General features: G+C 37.6%; 1 protein-coding gene and 1 pseudogene across 2 annotated transcripts in view; one reads left to right on the forward strand and one right to left on the reverse strand.

The window, feature by feature from the left end:
- BCKDHB (branched chain keto acid dehydrogenase E1 subunit beta) overlaps positions 1-19,708 on the forward strand; it is a 205,763-nt gene that overhangs the window by 120,020 nt on the left and 66,035 nt on the right. The window lies entirely within an intron of this gene.
- On the reverse strand, positions 10,134-10,492 carry LOC131514481 (large ribosomal subunit protein eL33-like; annotated as a pseudogene).

Consider the following 19,708-nt stretch of genomic DNA (forward strand, 5'->3'; position numbering starts at 1 on the left):
CCTGTTTATAATTAAATCTAAGAAACTAAAAATTTCTCCTCTGATTTCTTAGTATCTTAATATATTATTGTTACTTTATACCCATAGCTATTTTATCCTAATCCTATCCCTCTGTTTTTTAGTGAACCTGTTTTTTTTGTTGTTGTTGTTTTTACACGTCATGGTTTTTAATCAGATTCTTTTTGAGAATTTATTTTTCTTTCCAAATACTGTATTATTAAGTGTGATTGTAAACTAATGTGAGTGATCTTTTTAATTGTCCATAAACAAATTTTAAAGTTAATTACAAAAAATTCCAAAGGTGCATTAAGCATTTATGACTAGAATAGCATATTGGTATATTTAAAATTTTTTTAATATAATTTATTGTCAAATTGGCTAACATACAGTGTGGACAGTGTGCTCTTGGTTTTGGTATTTTGGAGCACAGTGTTCATTATTTGTTTAAAAATGAATCTGATTGTATTGACACTACAGGTTGTATATGTTTTATCTATATATTTTATTATTATTATTATTGTTGTTGTTATTATTTTAATGTTTATTTACTTCTGAGAGAGAGAGAGAGAGAGAGAGAGAGAGAGAGACAGTGGCATGGTGGGGGAGAGGGCAGAGAGAGAGGGAGACACAGAATCCAAGGCAGGCTCCAGGCTCGGAGCTGTCAGCACAGAGCCCAACATTGGGCTTGAACTCACAAACCGTGAGATCATGACCTGAGCCGAAGTCAGATGCTTAACCAACTGAACCAGCCAGGTACCCCTCTGTATACTTTAAAATATACCTTCAATGATTTTCTAGATTTTAAGTTCCTTAGGCAGAGCCCAAGTGTTATTTTTATTGATTTTGTACCTTATTAGCTTTCCTGAGTGTACATTGCACCTACATAAACTGAAGTATGGAAAAGAGATGTGTCCTATATAATTCTTTATGAGAATTATAACATCGTTACTAATATTTTTCTCAAAATCTGTTAAAAGTAGCCATCCTTCTAGAGTTTGCCAAAAATGAATCTTCCATGAAGGGTTTTTCACATTCAATTCTTTCTTTACATTCATAGTGGCCTCTCTTCTTCTGTTTTTAAAAACTGTTTTGGTATTAATTTCTCAAATACTTTGATTTGCAAAAAATGAAAGGACAAAATTCAGATCACCATAGATAGTTCATCACTAAAGAGCCTGACATTACAGTGTGCAGTAGGGAAAAAACCAAATATGGAGCAAGCAGTTTTCCGTGTTACAGGATGATAAGGTTTTAGATCTCTGTGCAAAGAACTGGGGGCAGAAACCAAATGTATTTTCTATTATCTTACACCCCTAAAGGTTGGAAGTTGTCTTTGAGAAACCATTAATTTCCCTTTGGGTCTTCAGATTGGCAGCTGAATAGTAAGCTTAATTAAGTCAATAAAATTCAAAGTTGGCAAAAATGTTTCACATTATTTAACTTCTTTAATGTTGCATTTATATATATGTGTGTGCATGTATATGTAATTAGGTCTATATACCTATATGTATGCATGTGTATATGTATATATGTAAAGTTGTTTACGTAAACCTCTATTTAAATTCACGAAATTGCCAATTTTTGTAATGTTTTTTATAGTTTAGCTTTTTTTTTTTTTTTTTTTTTTAAATTTTTTTTAACGTTTTATTTATTTTTGAGACAGAGAGAGACAGAGCATGAACGGGGGAGGGGCAGAGAGAGAGGGAGACACAGAATCGGAAGCAGGCTCCAGGCCCTGAGCCATCAGCCCAGAGCCTGACGCGGGGCTCGAACTCACAGACCGTGAGATCGTGACCTGAGCTGAAGTCGGACGCTTAACCGACTGAGCCACCCAGGCGCCCCTATAGTTTAGCTTTTTATTTAGAAAGAAAACAGTGTCATGGTAGTTCTTCCTAGGTTCAGCTAAATAGCACTTTTCTCTGTGCTGGAGAAATCAGGTAGCTCTTTTAGACTGAAGTCATACTTTTAAAATTAAAAAACCAATTGACATCTGTTAGCGTTTCAGGCAGGAGATATAATTGTTAATATTGTTTAGCCATGATAAATGCACTGTCTCATAGTATACTTTTTTTGGACAACAATATTGTTCAAAACAGATTTCTAATTATACAATTATTGGGTAACAGGAGAGGATGTTTTCAAATTTGCATATTATGGTGGGTGATTTTACTTTAAAATCTAGTGGTTTCTTGCACAATTTTATGGTTTCTCCAGTTGCTTAAATGTGAATACCTACATTATTAAAAATAAATTTCACACAGAGAGAGACAAATACTATATAACCTCACTTGTATGTAGAATCTGAAAAAAACCTCAAACTCATAGAAACAGAGACCAGATTGGTGGTAGCCAGGAGCAAGGTGTAGGAGGTGGGGAAAAAGAGTAAAGGTAGTCAAAGGGTACAAACTTCAAGTTGCAAGACTGGTAAGTTCTGGGGATGTTGTGAGAAGCACAATGATTATAGTTAACAATACTGTATTGTATACTTGAAAGTTTCTAAGAGAGTAGATCTTTAAAACGTTTTCACCACACACACACACACACACACACACACACACACACACACACACACTATAACCACGTGAGGTGATGAATGTGTTAGCTAACCTTATTGTGGTAGTCATTTTGCAACATATACATCACACACCTTAAACTTACATAGTATTATATGTCAGTTATACCTCAATGAAGCTGGGGAATAAATAGTAAATTTGGAAAAATAAATTTTCCCGTTAGAGTTGCAGTTTCTTTGTTATATATGAGACTACTTTTAAAAAGGAAAAAAAAATGTTTAGCCCTTTGACAACTGAGGCACCAAGGCCCAGTCATAAGAAAAAAAAAAAAAAGAAAGAAAAGAAAAGAAAAGAAAAAGTCTGGTGCACCTGGGTGGCTCAGTTGTTTGGGTGTCTGACTTTGGCTCAGGTTATGATCTCATGGCTTGTGAGTTGAGCCCCGCATTGGGCTCTGTGCTGACAGCTCAGAGCCTGAAGCCTGCTTCAGATTCTGTCTTCCTCTCTCTGTGCCCCTCCCTCACTTATGCTCTTTCTCTCTCTCTCAAAAATAAATAAACATAAAAAAAAAATTTAAAAAAAACAGAAAAAGCCCTTTCTGTATGAGGCTTACATTCTTACACTTGGCTGATTGACTACTTAAAAAAAAAATTCCTACTTCCTCTTTAATATCTCTGTCTGCACACCTCCACATACCTTATCCCCAAAATACATATATACATATGCACACACATACATACAATACTATCTACATATATGTATGTATATAAGATATATAAATCCCTTGTGTCAGGCAACTCATACATTTTTTTTCTTTTTTTATGATATAACTTGTAAATCAGGGAATTATGTTTAACAGTAATGCACATTCTAAGGATTTCAAATCTGTCTTAAATTTTTTTTCAATGTTTATTTATTTTTGAGAGACAGAGAGAGACAGAGCGTGAGTAGGGAAGGGGCAGAGAGAGAGGGAGACACAGAATTCAAAGCAGGCTCCAGGCTCTGAGCAGTCAGCACAGAGCCCGACGCAGAGCTCAAACCCACGAACCATGAGATCATGACCTGGGCCGAAGTTGGACGCCCAACCGACTGAGCCACCCAGGTGCCCCTCAATTCTGCCTTTAAATATTCCCTATTAGGTGTACTAAGTTTTCCACTTACTGTTCTGTCTCTATAATACGTCCTCTGCATTACTTTGTTCACAGACTTTTTCCTTTTCTTTGCTTGACTGAAACAAAATTAAATGAAGAGACGAATGAGGCACCATTTCTGCCTGAAAGTTCAAAAGCAGTCAGAGATCAGTGGCAGGTTGTTTTCACCAGCTCCTGGTCAGCTTTTCATAGTGGAGGTATCTGAGAGAGAAGGTCACCAAACTGAGCAAAGGATTCATATTTTCAAGGGCTTTTGGAGCTTGAAGGGACTTAGGCAGTTGTTCATCTAACTCGTAGAAAACCAGTAGAACACTGATTACAAATAAGGGGCATAGTAATGGATTAAGACACTTCCTTCTTTGTTTAGAAGGATATCAGAGAAAATCTTCAACAAAACTTTCTTTCCTTAAGAAGAGTCAAACTTGGGGTGCCTGGGTGGCTCAGTCTGTTGAGTGACTTTGGCTCAGGTTGTGCTCTCAGGGTTCATGAGTTTGAGCCCCCTATCAGGCTCTCTGCTGTCAGCACAGAGCCCGCTTCAGATCTTCTGTCCTCCCTCCCCCTCCCCCACTTGTGCGCATGTTCTCTCCCTCCCTCCTCTCTCTCTCTCTCTCTCTCTCTCTCTCTCTCTCTCTCTCTCTCTCTCAAAAATAAACTTAAGAAAAGACTTGTAAACATTTTGTCATCACTAGCCTGTAGTTCTGTGTGGAATAAAAAAATTGTGAAGCAGCAAACAATGATTACTGACCCTCTCTTTCCCACCTTTCTTGATGTTGACACTGTTCTACTTTGCTCTTCTGGTGGGTTGGATGCCTTGGGGGTAGAGATGGCTCTGAGCCACACCCAAGCACCAGGAGCGTGAGGATCTGCCTTTTCTCGGCCCAAGATCCCCAGTTAACTCCTATGCAGTGATCCTGTGAGAACAGGCATTATAAGGGTGGTATCAACATTTATTCCATGACGACAGGGCAACAGTTGAGCAGAACTAGTATATTCTATCCCTGAAACTCAAATTAACACATGAAAGTATAAACCATATTCTTCAACTTCATGTTATAACTCTTTGGTTGTAATTCTCTCTCAAACTCCTCCCTAGAACTTTCTCCCAGGCTGGAGTTAGAGTGGATGTCACTGTGGTTCTAATTATGGTTTGTTTCATTTGATGTCCCCCCTCCCCCCAACATAAGGCTATTGCTATAAGATGTCCTAAGGGATGGCATCCTATGGTCAGGACACTAGGAATGGAGAATACCCCTGGTTAATGGATCATTCTTTAACTTCTCTCAGGTCAGATCCTGTCCTTGTTCTGGGAACCTTTCTCTCTTGACCTCTTGAACATATAACCTCCTCATTTTGACTTTTCTTCAGGGACTGAGATTCAGGAGGTGCTATTAAGTTAATATTATTGGTATAAATTTCATTGCTTTTTTTTTTTATATGTTCTTCGAAATTTCTTTGGTGTATGGTTGTATAAGAGCTATATACATAAGGAATTTTATTTTATGCACATTTAAGTGTCAGAATAAGTTCATAAATTAGTTTTCAAAATTTTTCTCTTAAATGGTGTTTATCTGAACATTATTCAAGCTGAGACACATGGGACAAGGGCCTCTGTGCGTGCAGTTTGCAGCGTACTGGCTTAGATCGTGGGTCCTGGGAAAGCACACACTCTCTCTCTCTGAGGTCTACCTCCTGTGTCCCCTCAGGCCCACCACTGTTGTTCATTGCTGATAGTGGATGGTGATTTGGAGCCTGTAGTTATAAACTCTCCACTCAGCGAGGGCTTGCAATCTATTGGAGCCCAGATGCTACCTTAGGAATCACATAATTCAAATGAGGTTCAATTTTGTTTAGGGACCACAATCTACTTAACCCCCCAAATTGGTATTCGTCACATTTGCTAGGGTCATCCATCCTTTTAGGACCAGTTTCCCAGTCTTTAAGTTCATATAGTTTGGTGTTGATGATGATGATGATGATAAAGGCAAGCAGCTATTGTCATTCAAGTGAGTACTTTCTAGTGCCAGGCATGTCATGTATGGAATTAGTGGTTCTCACAGCAACCTTGAAAGTAGGCAATACGATCCCCATTTTATGGATGAAAACCTGGGCTCAGAGAAGTTATCTTACTTACCTTAAGCCACATAGCTGGTAATGAGAATCGAGGTTTCATTTTAATCTGAGTCTTTCTACACCCCCCTCACCCCACCTATGTGCATTGCACCGGTTATGTTGTCTCTATTTCAAAACTGAATGTGTGTTTTAGAAAAGATGGGAATGTATGCTAGGGACACCTGTTGGTGAATTTGACTTCTCTTTAGAGTTCTTTACATAAAGATGATTATTTGAAGATAGATGCCAGCTCCATGACCTTGTCTTCTTGTTGAAGACTTAACTCATGATTTAAAAAAGTCACCCAAACAGTTCAGTATTGAAGGCAGATATGTTTATTAGTATTACTGATACCACCACTTAATTTTATTCAAAGAACTGGTCTTTGACATTTCTCAGATTGGTTACTGGCTCTAAGTGGCTGTAGCTTATTGAGAATCTGCAGATTTATGTCTCAAATGGTGTTCCCCAGCCACCCTTCCCTCCCCACTGCCTTGTTCAGTGAGCAGGGTAACTTGCTGGCCCAGGCCAGCTACAATATTATGGTTTCAGTGTCGGTCATGCAGAACCAGCCCTGTTCTGATTTCAGAATTATGGTTGGCTGTCCTGGTGTAAAGTGACTCCCTCCTTTGAAGGAGGGTGGGACTGGGAGCAATAACATTAAAGGTTATGCTAATATTCCATGCTCGTGAAGGTTTCCTGGTTTCATTTGAAGCTGTCGTTTAAAATCTATGAACTTCTAATAGTATTGATAAAGAAGTGTGAAAAAAAGGTGTGCATAGAAGCAAGCACACGTATTTTCCAGGTCATGCATTTTTTAAATAATAGATGTGAAAAAATGGTTATTTTTCTTTAAGACAGAGATTTATGAGTGATTTCTTATAAGTTTTTTTTTAGAACTCAAAAGAATAACAAAACCCTAGTATGTTTCCCTTAATTCACTGGAAATAATTATAACATTAATCACCATTAGAACTAAAGGGGAAATGTATTATAGATTCAATAACATCCATTTTTATGCCTAACAGAAATGAATTTATGATTAGTGAAGGGCAAAACCCTTTATTTTTGAGCATTTTGAACCTAAGATGTACCAGATAGGGGGGTTGGTAACCTTTGGGAGGATGGTAGCAGTGGTGGTCAGGTGGTAATTACCCATCGTCCTGAGCCCACATCATGAACTGTTAGGAGAACCTTATGGTCCTATCCTCATCATTTGGATCTTTGGATTTTCCAGCCCCTTTTCTGTGTGGGTCCTGAAATAAACCTGATTATTTTCATGGAACCACCTTCATTCTCTTCCTCTGCTTGAAAATGTTGGTCATGGCATCTATGCCTCCTTGTTATTACCTGTTCCTTGTAGCTAAGGCAGACACACCAACTTTGGACATTACTCTCGCTGCTGTTGGCCTGGCCCAGGTCCAATATTGATGGCCCAAATTAGCAATTTACACTTGCAAAAATTGGTGGATGGGAGTAATAAAGAGTTTTATAGACTCCCTTTTACATAAAGAAAATTTCCTAGAAAATTATGTTTTTGATAGGAGAAAAAAGTTGTAATCTATGAAGGACTAACAATAATTGGCACACTGATTTTCAGCCCTTCCCTAGGGTATAAACACACTGGAGTTCTCGTGGTCAGGCCATGTAGGACACAGTTACTGAGCGCATTGCAGGGAAGAGTTTCAGAGCTGTAGGCCACTTGTTTTTTCCTGCACACGTAAAATTTTAAGTGCTGTAATTGTCCACTTATGATGTCATTTTGGAGCATACAGCAGGACTACCGAAAACTTAGTTTACACATTATCTTGGATAGCTTATTGTTTTTCTGGGTTTTAGAAACACGTGGTGAAGAAATGGCTCAAATGTTTTTCTTCTGAAACACTGGGTCTGCTCTGCTAAATGTAACGTTCAACAGAATGGATGTTTATCCTGCTAAATATCCGCAAAATGTTTGGTAAGGCCAGGGTGGAAGGCTGCCTAACTCAGTGTATAATTTTGTGGTAAAGATAACATGGCAGAAAGTGCATCCTGACATTTGGAAAAAAAAAAAAAAAAAAAAAAGAAGTGTTATTTTGCCAGAAAGATGTTTCCTTAAAGTATAGGTTGCAACTCTTAGGCAGATCCGGACTGGAGGCATATTTTGCTTGGCATTCACAGTATTAAAAACAAAAAGTCTGACCACCTAGGTTGGAGACTCTGTTTGCTGGTTGTCCACACTCCCACCACTTGCTTTTGTCTTGGTTGCTCACATTACTCCCCAGGGTTCTGAGACGTTTCTTTTGTGTCTCTTCCTAAAAGAAAACTATTTGTAGGCAATGTCTGATTGCCAAGCCCTGAAGTTGCCATTGGACTGTTAGAAGAACCTCCTTCTTGCTCCTGCTCCTTGCTCCTCTTGGCTTCAGCCCAGGTTGGGCAATAGCAGGCCCCTGGTGGACTTTGGGAAAAGGAAAATGGAAGGAGAAGGGGAAGAAGTCCTGTCTGTGCTTCCCCAGCACTGGTCCCCCAATGTCCAAGGAGGTGGAGGGAAGCCAGGGAAAGGCTGCTCAATGCCATGCTCTAGCCAGGGAAGGAAGAGAAGACACCCCTCTCCTTACTCATCTTGTCTTCCTGTGTGCTTGTTTCTTGCCCCTGTATTTTTTAACACATGTGTGGGGTCCAATTAATCTGTTCTCATTTATGCAGCATACAGTTTTGAAGTCCACAGAACGTGGGTCACTGCGCCGGGGTCGTGGAGGGCAGTAGGGGAAGATACCCAGATCTGTCACTGCTGTGAATTTAGTTCTATTATTGTGGTTTTAGTTCCCACGTGAGAATTTCGAGGGTCAACTATATCCTTCACCAACCATACAATATCCTTAGAATTTTTATTTCTGTCTCTTAGAGACTAGAACTTGTAGTCTCTTGACAGTGCACAATAGTTGCTTAACACTTTCTTCTGGCTCTTGAGTAGATCATTTTCAGAGACAGGGTACTTTCCAGCAATTTTTTTTTTTTTTTTTTTTTTTTTTAGTAGGCTCTATGGTTTATTCTTTGTTTTGCTTCCTTTACTCATCTTTGAACAGGGCGATATCATTTTGTCCGCACTCATTTGCCAATAGCCAGAGTGTGGGGTTCACTTTGATTCTGCCCTGTTTGTTTGCTGGGGGAATCCCTTTCTCGAATTTCCAGGCCAAAGGGTAGGCCATGCAGCTCCCAGCCTGAACGCCAAGATAGGAGCTCTGCTTCCAGGTAAGAGCTGCTCCTGCCCTGCCAGCTTTTTCTACCTGCTTCACTGCCACTCTGAACCAGGGGCTGTAAACTCAGGGGCCTGAAGAAGTTAGGCAGATGAAACAAAATTATTATGGAAGCCATTGGTCTTAGACATTATGCAATGTATGGTGGCTGTGGAAGGCATTTAAGTGCAATATTTCTAAAGTGCTTTGCCCCTTTTTTTTAATGTTTAATTATTTATTTTGAGAGGGGGGGGGAGGGGCAGAGAGAGAGAGAGAGACAGAGACAGAATCCCAAACAGGCTCGGCACAGAGCCCCATGCGGGGCTGGGCTCAATCCCACGAACAGTGATGTCATGAACCATTACATCATGACCTGAGCCAAAATCAAGAGTCAGATGCTTAGGCAATAGAGCCTGTGCTTTACCCTTTAATTTTTTTATTAAAATAATTTTTTTAATGTTTATTCATTTTTGAGAGAGAGAGAGAGAGAGAGAGAGTGAGTTAGGGAGAAACAGAGAGAGATAGAGACAGGATCTGAAGCAGGCTCCAGGGTCTGAGCTGTCAGCAGAGTCTGACATGGGGACTGAACCCACGTGTTACGAGATCATGACCTGACTGAGCCACTCAGGTGCCCCTCTGCTTTGCCCTTTAAACAGTTCGCCCATGAACCAAATATGGTATTGGAGTCTTTTGTGTGAGACCGTGTTTCTAAAACAGTGTTTCTTAAACTTTTTTTGATTTTTTTTTTTTGACCAAGTATATGCACATGATTTTTTTTATTAATTAATTAATTAATTTAAAGTTTATTTATTTATTTTGAGAAACAGAGACAGGATGAGTGGGAGAGAGGAAGACAGGGAGGGAGAGATAGACTCCCAAGCAAGCCCTACACTCAGTGCAGAGCCCGATGTAGGGCTTGAATTCGTGAACCACGAGGTCATGGCCTGAGCTGAAATCAAGAGTTGGATGCTTAACTGGGTAAGCCAGCCAGGTGCCTCTGCACATGATTATTTTTAAAACAGAAGTCCAATATTTTATATTTTGGGGATTCTTTTCTGAGAGTAAATCTCAGAACTGAGATTGCTTATTCTAGGAGTCTAAAAATTAGTAGCGTTTTTTTGTTTGTTTTTAAATCTACACCTTTATTTATTTACTTTTCAGTTAGTTTAAATCCTTGAGGGGTACAACATCACATGGATTCTCTGGCCAATGGCTTTGGCAGGAAGGTAGCTTGGGAATTTGGCACGAACCATGCCACTATTTCCATGAGCATGAGTTACTTTTCCCCAGATTACTCTGGTTTTATTTGGTTTGCCACCAGGAGTCGCTGTGTTGTTCTTTGCTTTGTACACATAAGCACATCTCTTGCCTAGATAGAATTCAGTTTCATCTCGAGCATAAACACCTTCAATTTTAAGAAGAGCTGTGTGCTCCCTCTGGTTCCGGAGACCCCACTTACACCAGCAAAAATGGCTTTGGACCCCAGGCTTCCAGACATATTTGTCATTTCAGGACTCCTGTTCTCAGCAGGCCTCCATGGGTTCCAAGATGGCAGAAAGAGACTAAACATTAGTAGCTTTTGATAAATAGATTCCCAAAATGTTTCTCAAAAGATTTATGCTGGTTTACATTGCCTAGGCAATGTTTTTTTTACTGTAACCAGAATTCAAATTTAAATTATTTTGTGATTTTTAATGGATGAGGTATTATTTCATTCTTTTTTAATTTATATTTTAAAATTTATTAGAGTAGTGGAACATTTCATTGGTTAGTAATGTTATCTTCTCTTATAATAATAATATTCATAAAAGATATAGTAAAATGAGCAACTTATGATAAAGTAAATCAACAAGCACAAAATCTTCTTAGATCACCCCTCAAAAAATGACTTTATCATTTATCTGCAATAGATATGTCTCACTTTTTGTGGTATAATGGCCACAGTTATCTTACTCTATTTTATTAGTCCTTGTCAATAAAAATGTTGCAGAACAGAGAACTGTGCATCAAACAAGAGTGGACTGTTAATATTTTTGTGGTTTATAAGGAAAGAAATTTTCAGGGTGTTTTCCCTGGGGAAAAAAAAGTTTAAATCTAGATATAGTTGATTTTTCAATATTGAGTTTTATTTCTGGAAAACTATTATACCACATATAACTTCTCACTAGTATTTCATTACCAATGGATTTTGATACTGTAATTCTTACCTTGAGATATGTGTACCTCTGAGCCCTTTACCTTCTCCAGCAAATCAATGAGTGTTTTGCAGACAAATATTACTATTCCTGCTAGATGGATTCTTTTCCTGACTTTACCTGTCATATAAATAGCTTCTCCCCATCATCTTGGTTTTAATGAAAGTATGAAATCTATATACTTTTATTTTTCTGTATGCCATCTTAGTAATATATACTCAAAACTACATGTATAACTTCTGCTGAAATATCTTTTGAGTTTTACTATACTACTCTTTTGAGTCATAAAAAAGACCCAAAAGATTTTAAGCCTTGCCCATGTATTATGAACTACACATGATTTTTGTTTTGTAATGGACTAAAAACCCATTTACTTCAACAGAATTGGACCAGGTTTTAGAAAATAAAAGCATTTATCCATGGTGATGCAGAATTGTAGCAGTGTTTATACTTTTGATCATTCCTTAGAGAAGTATTACCTTGGTAGACAACCAGCTGGCTTCAGGGAAAATTGTACCCTTGATACATGCTTAAAACAGCAGTGTAAAACGTAACTGGCTGACCGTGCTGGTTTTGGTTAGGGTCACTTTCTTATAATTCATGGTATGCTGGGAGCACAGGGGATGATATCAGTTTCTACCCTGTAGAACTCTTATGATGGCCAGACATAGTATTTCCCTTTGTTGTCAACACTTGAGAAAAATTTGCCAAGTGGAGACTTAAGAATAGAAAAGGAGAGAATATTAGTAATTGTGGTTTGTTTTCAGAAGAGAAAAATGCAGTTTTTCAATGTTATTTTAGAAAAGATCTTAGGAGTTAAAGTTTAAAATTCTAAAAAACTTTTGTTTTTAACAAATAGGGCATGATTTTCAATCCCAGTATTCTTTAATTTCTTTCCTAAGTATGTTTTGTCCTAGGACATTGTGGCAACCCATATTACAGTCCTTTGGGACCTGGGTTAACTCATCTTTGTTTCCCTAGTATTGGCACATGTGAACAGTTCAATAAATTGTTTTTGACATGAACCAGTGACCTTGGAATTTTTACAACATTAAAAATTAATTGAGAAATTAAATGGGAAACATAATAAGATGATGGTGATTTTTCTGGTTGGTACCAATGTTCCAGACTTTCTTAGTTGGCGTTGTTTTATCTCCTAATTACTGGCAGAGTAGGGAACAAAGACAGGAAGCTCAGAAGGTTCTCTATTATGTAACTAGACCCCATTGTTTTTTTGGGCAGTGGACTACAGATGCTGTTACTACCTGTAAGTTATCTTCATGATTCTAATTGGCTGATTTACCTTTGAAGTTTTTTTCGGGAGAGGAAAGCCATTTCAGACAATCAAGCTGGGAAAGGATCTATGTGGCATTAGTGATCTTAGGAAAAAAATGTCTTTGTGTCTGTTTCAGAACAGAGGATAGTGAGGAAACCAGATGCATGGTTTTCCAAGAAAGAGGGCATGATGAACAATTAAGTTTGATTATATATTTTTATATTTGGGATGTTATATTATGAAGAGATTTTATTTCCAGATCCCAAAGGGACCGATGTGCATCAACAGCAAAAATCAAACAGCCTGATTTAAAAAAAAAGTAAAAGATTAAAGAATTTTCAGTGATGAAACTTCACTAATCATCAGGGAAATAGAAATGAAAACCACAATGAGATACCACCATATACCTATTAGGATGACTGCTATAAACACACACACACACACACACACACACACACACACACACAAAACAAAATGACAAATGTTTTGAGGATATACATAAATTGGAACCCCTATGCATTGGTGGTGGGAATGTAAAATAGTGCAAATGCCTTGGAAACTGGTATGATTATTCCTCAAAAAGTTAAACATAGTATTACCATGTGATCAGCAGTTCCACTTCTGGGTATATACCTAAAAGAAGTGAAGGCAGTGACTTGAATAGATATTTCTACACCCATGTTCATAGCAGCATTTTCACAGTGGCCAAAGTATGGAAGTAACTCACATGTCTGAGAGATGAATGGTTATAGAAAATGTGGTTCCTGCATGCAGTGGAATAGTATTCAGCCTCAAGGGGGGAAATTCTGACACATGCTACAACATGGATGAACCTTGGAGACATTATGCTAAGTGAAAGAAGCCAGTCACAAAAGGACAAATATTGTATGATTCCACTTATATGAGGCTCCTACAACCGTCAAATTTATAGAGTCAGAAAGTAGATGCTGGTTGCCAGGGTTTGGAAGAGGGGACGAATAAGGAGTTGTTGTTTAATGGGCACAGCGTTTCCGTTGGGGAAGATGAGAAAGTTCTAAAGGTGGATGGTACTGATAATTGTGCGGCAGTATGAATGTGCTTAATGCCATAGAAGTGTTCAGTTAAATGGTTAAACACTTGGGGGCAGTTAAACAGAATGGTTAAAATGGCGGCACCTGGGTGGCACAGTTTAAGCGTCTGACTTCGGCTCAGGTCATGATCTCATGGTTCGTGGGTTCGAGTCCTGCGTTGGGCTCTGTGCGGTCAGAGTAGGGCCTGGAGCCTGCTTCAGACTCTGTGTCTCCCTCTCTCTCTGCCCTTCCCGCACTCACACTCTGTCTCTCTCTGTCTCTCAAAAATAAATAAACCTTAAATTTTTTTTTTTTTAAAAAGAATGATTAAAATAGTGGAACAAACAAAACTATCTGTATGGACATTTCAGTCAGCCCATAATCATAACCTAGATGCTAAACATGAGTCATCTGTGAATTATCAACCCCTTCTCCCACACAATATGTCTATATTACCATGGTAACAAAATAATACTACTTCAGTGAAGGTAAACTACTTGAATTAATAAATGTAGTGGAATGGTACCACCATTGGTCTTCACTGTTGGATCAGGTTCTAGATTTGCCAAGAAGTGTATAGGAGCTATTATACTCCAGCTTCTTCATTTATTATGAGAGTATAATCATATTGACAGCAGAATTTTAGTTGTGGTATTTCTGAATGCTTCTGTTGCTGTAAACTCCAAAGAAAAAGTCTCCTAGAACTCAACATGGTTCTAAGGCTAGAAGATGCAGAAGATACAACTCCCTGTGTTTCCAAAAGTACAGCTTGGCTTTGCACTAGGTCTTGTTAACAGTTTTCTAAAATAGTACAACATGGAAGTCAATAATGTTCATATCCAAATGACATGTTATAGCTTTTCTTCCTGAAAAAAATGCATAGGAATTGCAGGGGAGATGGGTTATGAGTTTATGGAAATATTCTAAATCCTGCTGAAAAACGATAGGGCCATGATAAAATGAACACAGTAAAAAAGCTTGAGAAGTGGCTGCTTTAGTCATTGAAAAATTGTCTAGGCACAAAAACATGTTGAAATTTATGGATGGTTGTGTTTTGCATGATGCTTAAGCTAACGGAGAAAATGAAAAAAGATCTTTTAAGACACATTTATTTATATATTTACTCATGGCTTAACTGCATATTTAATAAATGTCCACCAGTCCAGTTAATGCCTTTATCATCATGGTGACATGACCTTTTATAAATAGAGAAATGAAATTTATGTTCAGTACCAGGGAAAGGAAATGTTCTGTTCATGTTTTTGTTACAAGTATGCATTTAAAAGGACTTCTTTTTTAATGTATTTTATAGCTCTGTGCAGTCTCTCCTAAAAGCTTAAGGGCATCAGAGTATTGGGTGTTTAATGATTCATTTAAATCACTGTGTTTGTATGCTTCTTCCTTTTTCTTAAGTGAACCTTAAAACATTTCTTGAGTCCTCATCCACAACCACACATTAGGTATTGTAGTTAGGTACATAATGCATGATACCTTCTGAATTTTGTGCTTTTGAATGAGTTAGAGTCTTCTGGGAGAGAGAGTACAGATACCCCCACCTACCTCTCTAAGAAAAAGAATACCCTTAAAAAAAAAGAAATAAAAAGATGCTTAAGTATGTCTTCAAGCTGTTTGTTTTAATAATATATACGTTTGTCTGCAAATAATAACATGAGCATAATTTGCTCAATTTAATGCATATTTGTCATATGGTATGTTCTGCAATAGACATAAGCAGTTTCTGCCTTCAAATTTGTGATTTTGAGTGTGGTTGGAAGGGCTAATATGACAGATGTACACAGGGTAAATTACTAGTATTCCTAAGAGAGAGATAATAATGAGTGTTGCCTTGACCCTAGTACTTGACCCTTGCCCTTGTACCCCAGTTTTATATTTCATAGAATATCCTTGCATTGTCAGCTACTTCAAATTCTGTTAGGAAATGGTCGCTAGAATGTATATAATATAATATGAAAAAGGGGACCAACGAGGAGGTATTGTGTGAGATGGGTCTTGAGGGAGGGATAGAATGCCTGCCAATATGGGGAAGGAAGTCAGAGGTGGGAAAGTATGGGTCAGATTCACAGAGTAGTGAATGGTCTTACGTGACCTAAGCCTAGAGGGACTCTAAGGAAACAAGCCAGAAAGGTAAGGTTGACTGGTAGAAACATGTTTATCTGACATGGTTTGAAATTACTCCTGAAAGATGTCCACTTTTAATTTTTGCAAGAGTAGTTTGTCCTTGACTCTTCAGCATTTGAGCTCTGATTGTACAAATAATTCAGACAAGAATGAACCAGTGAAGATGTCTGTAATTTTCCCAGACATTTCATGCCTTTGTTAGTAGTATTTGTTCATTCTTTTCCTGTTGATTTTACTCAGTTCTCTGTGCTCTGCTTGCTCCCTTACCTACTTTTTTCCACATGGGTGATAAAGCCCCAAGGATTTAGTTTTTCTCCATTTACTCCACTTTCCTACAATAGCAAAATATTTGTAACCCCACCACTAATATCCTTGCCAAAATGGACTTTTCCGGACTTTCTCTGGAGTTCATGACTGTTCTTTCTCTTTCAGCATTGGTATTTCTCCAGTGGAATATCAGTTCATGGTCTGCGCATGAAGATCATGCAGATTAATAATTGTTATTGGGCATATTACACATTTGCTAGCCTGTGATTAATTGTGATTTTTTTCTGGCTAACATTTCAAATGCATTTGGCTACTAAACAAGAAAACATTAAAAAAAATTCATTCGCAATGATATTTGAAGCTAATTTAAATCATGTTCTTAATGATTCTGGATTATTTAAATACTGATGAATACATTCTTGATTAATGAAACACAGGTGTGTGATTTTACTATTACTTCTGCTTATATGTATTTATAAACATTTGATTTCAAAAGGAAATGGTAAGGGCCCCGCTATGGTGTTTCTTTTGCTTTTCATTAGCTTTATACTCAGATAAAAACAATGTATAAAAGGGCTGTAAATTACCTACCCAAAGTATTACTTTCTTAATTTATCTTATGAGCAGTCAGAATAGGCTACTGAACTTTGTGTTGGGTGGGTTGAAATGCTCTGTAGGAGAAAGTCTTGCTATGGAGTTTGAGAAAGAAATATATATATATTTTATATATTTTGCTTTTTGAATATCAGTGTTACACATTCAGGCGTATGCAAGCTTAATGCTTCGCTTGTCTGTATCATTTTCTCCTGGAATGACAGCTTAACAGTTTTCCTGGTTGGATTGTGTTAAAATCTTTAAAGGCTACATTCACTAAAACATATGTCCAATGTTTGGGCAGCCAAAATCTGTGCAGTCATTTTAACAGAGTATAACTTAGCAATCCTGCTATTACCACAGATATCTTATTGTCATTTCTACATTAAAATATCCTCAGTTTGGAGTCTACTATTTCATAGTTAAATTGTGGGATGTGCTGAAGTATACTTTTGCCTATCTTAAAAATGGAGCTAGCTAAGAAAGCAATAGCTTCAGTAAATCACAGGAGGACATACTTAATATAATGAAATTATTTTATAATAGGTTTTTATCTAATTAACTTTTCTGGAGCATCTGCCATATTCTGAGCATCGTACTAGGTATCCTGCATAGAGAACTTGAAGTGATAGCCATTTGTAATGACGCCTGGGTAGAAGAAGTACTACAGGAACACATCATGGAACAGTCAGACCAGGAACAAGGCATCGCCAGGGTTCCATCAGAACAGAGGTGTCTTGATCTGTCTGCTGTAGGCAACCTTGCTGAGTGTTCAGTATTGAAATTCTGATAACTCCTCTTATGATAGGCTGCCGCTGGTGCCCTGGGGGAGAGGATGGCTAACTGAAATAGTGAGAAAGTGAGACTCCATGAGAGAAATCCAGGGCCAACCAGTACTAACGGACTTAGCAGCCACAGGATATTTTACTCCTCCTAGCCTTTCAGAATTGCTTTTAAAGTTTTCTTGACAAATCTTCTGGAGCCATAGGGAACAAAGCCCTTTTGTTGAGAGGTAGGGGATACAGAGAACAGTTATTCACAGCCCTGGTCTTTAATTGGCTTAGCTTTCCCTGGTGCCATTTGTTGCCTCTAACTCACTGGTGCTCCATCTGCCTGAGGCCAGAATCCTGGAGCAGGTCTTAGTGGCAGAAAGTTGAAGAAGCAGATACTGGAAAATCCAGCCTTACGTGATCTTTCCTGGCTCTGATAGGTTTAGCTTTTCATATTGAAAAGTTGTTTAAACTCCTTTAAATTTTTTTCAAGTGGTGAAATAGGTTTATCTCAGAAGAAAACTTGAAACTTTAAACATTTCTTCTAAAGAAAATGAATTTTAAAGTATTATTACTATTTATATTTATGGTTATTTTAAAAAGGTTAACAGCTGTCCCTGTTGAAAGGCACCATATTGGTGTTTACTAAATATATCAAAATACTAAATTTGGCTAGCAGTATGACTTGGCAGTTGTGTACCATTGTGCTTAAATGTATGAAAATTAAGTGCCTGTTAAAGTTGACAAAAAACATGCAATTTAATCAGAATATCTAATTGAATCACAAAGAATAGTGTAACACTGTCCAATTTTCTAGATTTGTAATGATCTCATCAGAGTATTAGCAAAGTGTTAATAATTTCCAAAAGTATAGAAAAAACCAATCATCATAAATTCTAGTAAATTAAAACTGCAAATGATAAAAAAGAACATACCAAGTTGAATTTATTTATATCTTACAAAATTATTGAAATGCATTTATAGACTAATCTTTAATAATATATGCTAATTCTTTGATGATAAGACTTTGACAATATCAATGTGACTTCTAAATTTTGGCAATTTTCAGAATTTTGATGTAATTTTATTTTACACATTTTAATACTTTTCAGATGTCAGAGTTGATTTTAGGAAGCAAAAATGAAACTTAGGTGCTTTCCAAATTAAATTAAGTAATCAATCTAAAATGGTCAGCTCACAGCCTAGCACATAGCAACTTGCAGGACAACCAGTTGTTTATGATTACCATTATTTCTGTCTCTTCTCTTCTTGCCACACTGTCTCCCTCTGGTTTGTATACCATAATAATTTCCATAAACTCACAGTGTTATTACTTTTTGTTGTGTCTACCCTTTAGCTCTTGGTGTTTTAGAAATTTCTAGAATTTCTTCTGTAACTGTCAGCATAACTCCTGATCTAAGAACATGCATGTACATAACACACATATGGAGGTGCTGAAGAATTCTGTTTCCTCCTATACTAATAGCTGATTTACCGTGCTGTCTAGGATCCAACAATTTGAGGGTCAGGAGGTGAGCTGGATATAATCCTGACATGGAGCATATCACACAGAGACTGACAAGGGAAGGCTGAATCCCTGTGTTTTTAGTGTGCCTATTTGCTGCTGGAGTTTGGGACCTTAGGGTTTCCTTGTATGTGAAGCTACTCCAAAATGCCATTAAAAAAAAACCCAAAACACATTGTTAACGTTTTTTGAGGAGATTATGACTACAACATAGCAAGTACTTGTTGCCTTCACCATTAATTCAAGGGCTTTACCTTTATTTATGACTTATTGAGAATACTTTCAATAATATAAAAATACTTTTTACATAAAGTGAAATACAAAAGCCTTTTCCCAACAATTCCTTCACTGTCACTCTTTAGGAGGAACAAGTTTTGGTAGTTCGGAATAAATCCCTCCAGACTGTTTACACAAGTTGACTCAGTACATACAGCTAGTTTTATTGGTGTCCCACTGCTGTGGTAATTGGGTTTTTTTATTGGTTTTTTTGTCTTTTGTAAAAATGAAGTTATATTGCTCTGCAGTTTGCTGATTTTACCAATTAATTTACCATAGGCCTCTTTCCATGTCCTCAGTCTTTTTCATGACTGTATAATACCCAACTGTATTGCTATAGCTTGGTTTATCTAGACTTTCTCCTGCTGAAGGACACTCAGATGGTCTCTGGACTTGGAGATTTTTCTTCTGGCTACATCTGTGCTTAGTTTCCCACTACATTCTGCAGGCTTTAGGAAGCGAGGCTGTCTGCCCTGGTTGGTTATCAGCCTCCAGGGATCATTCTGAAGGCTGTCATTTGATCTTGCATGGGACTCAGCTCAAATAAAAAACACCAAATCTGTTGTGTGGAGGTCTAAGGTAACAGTAGCATTTTTATAGAAGTGTCTCATTTCTACCTCCTGGAGATTTGA

Source organism: Neofelis nebulosa, chromosome 6 (genome assembly GCF_028018385.1).
Source record: "Neofelis nebulosa isolate mNeoNeb1 chromosome 6, mNeoNeb1.pri, whole genome shotgun sequence".
Classification (NCBI taxonomy): domain Eukaryota; kingdom Metazoa; phylum Chordata; class Mammalia; order Carnivora; family Felidae; genus Neofelis; species Neofelis nebulosa.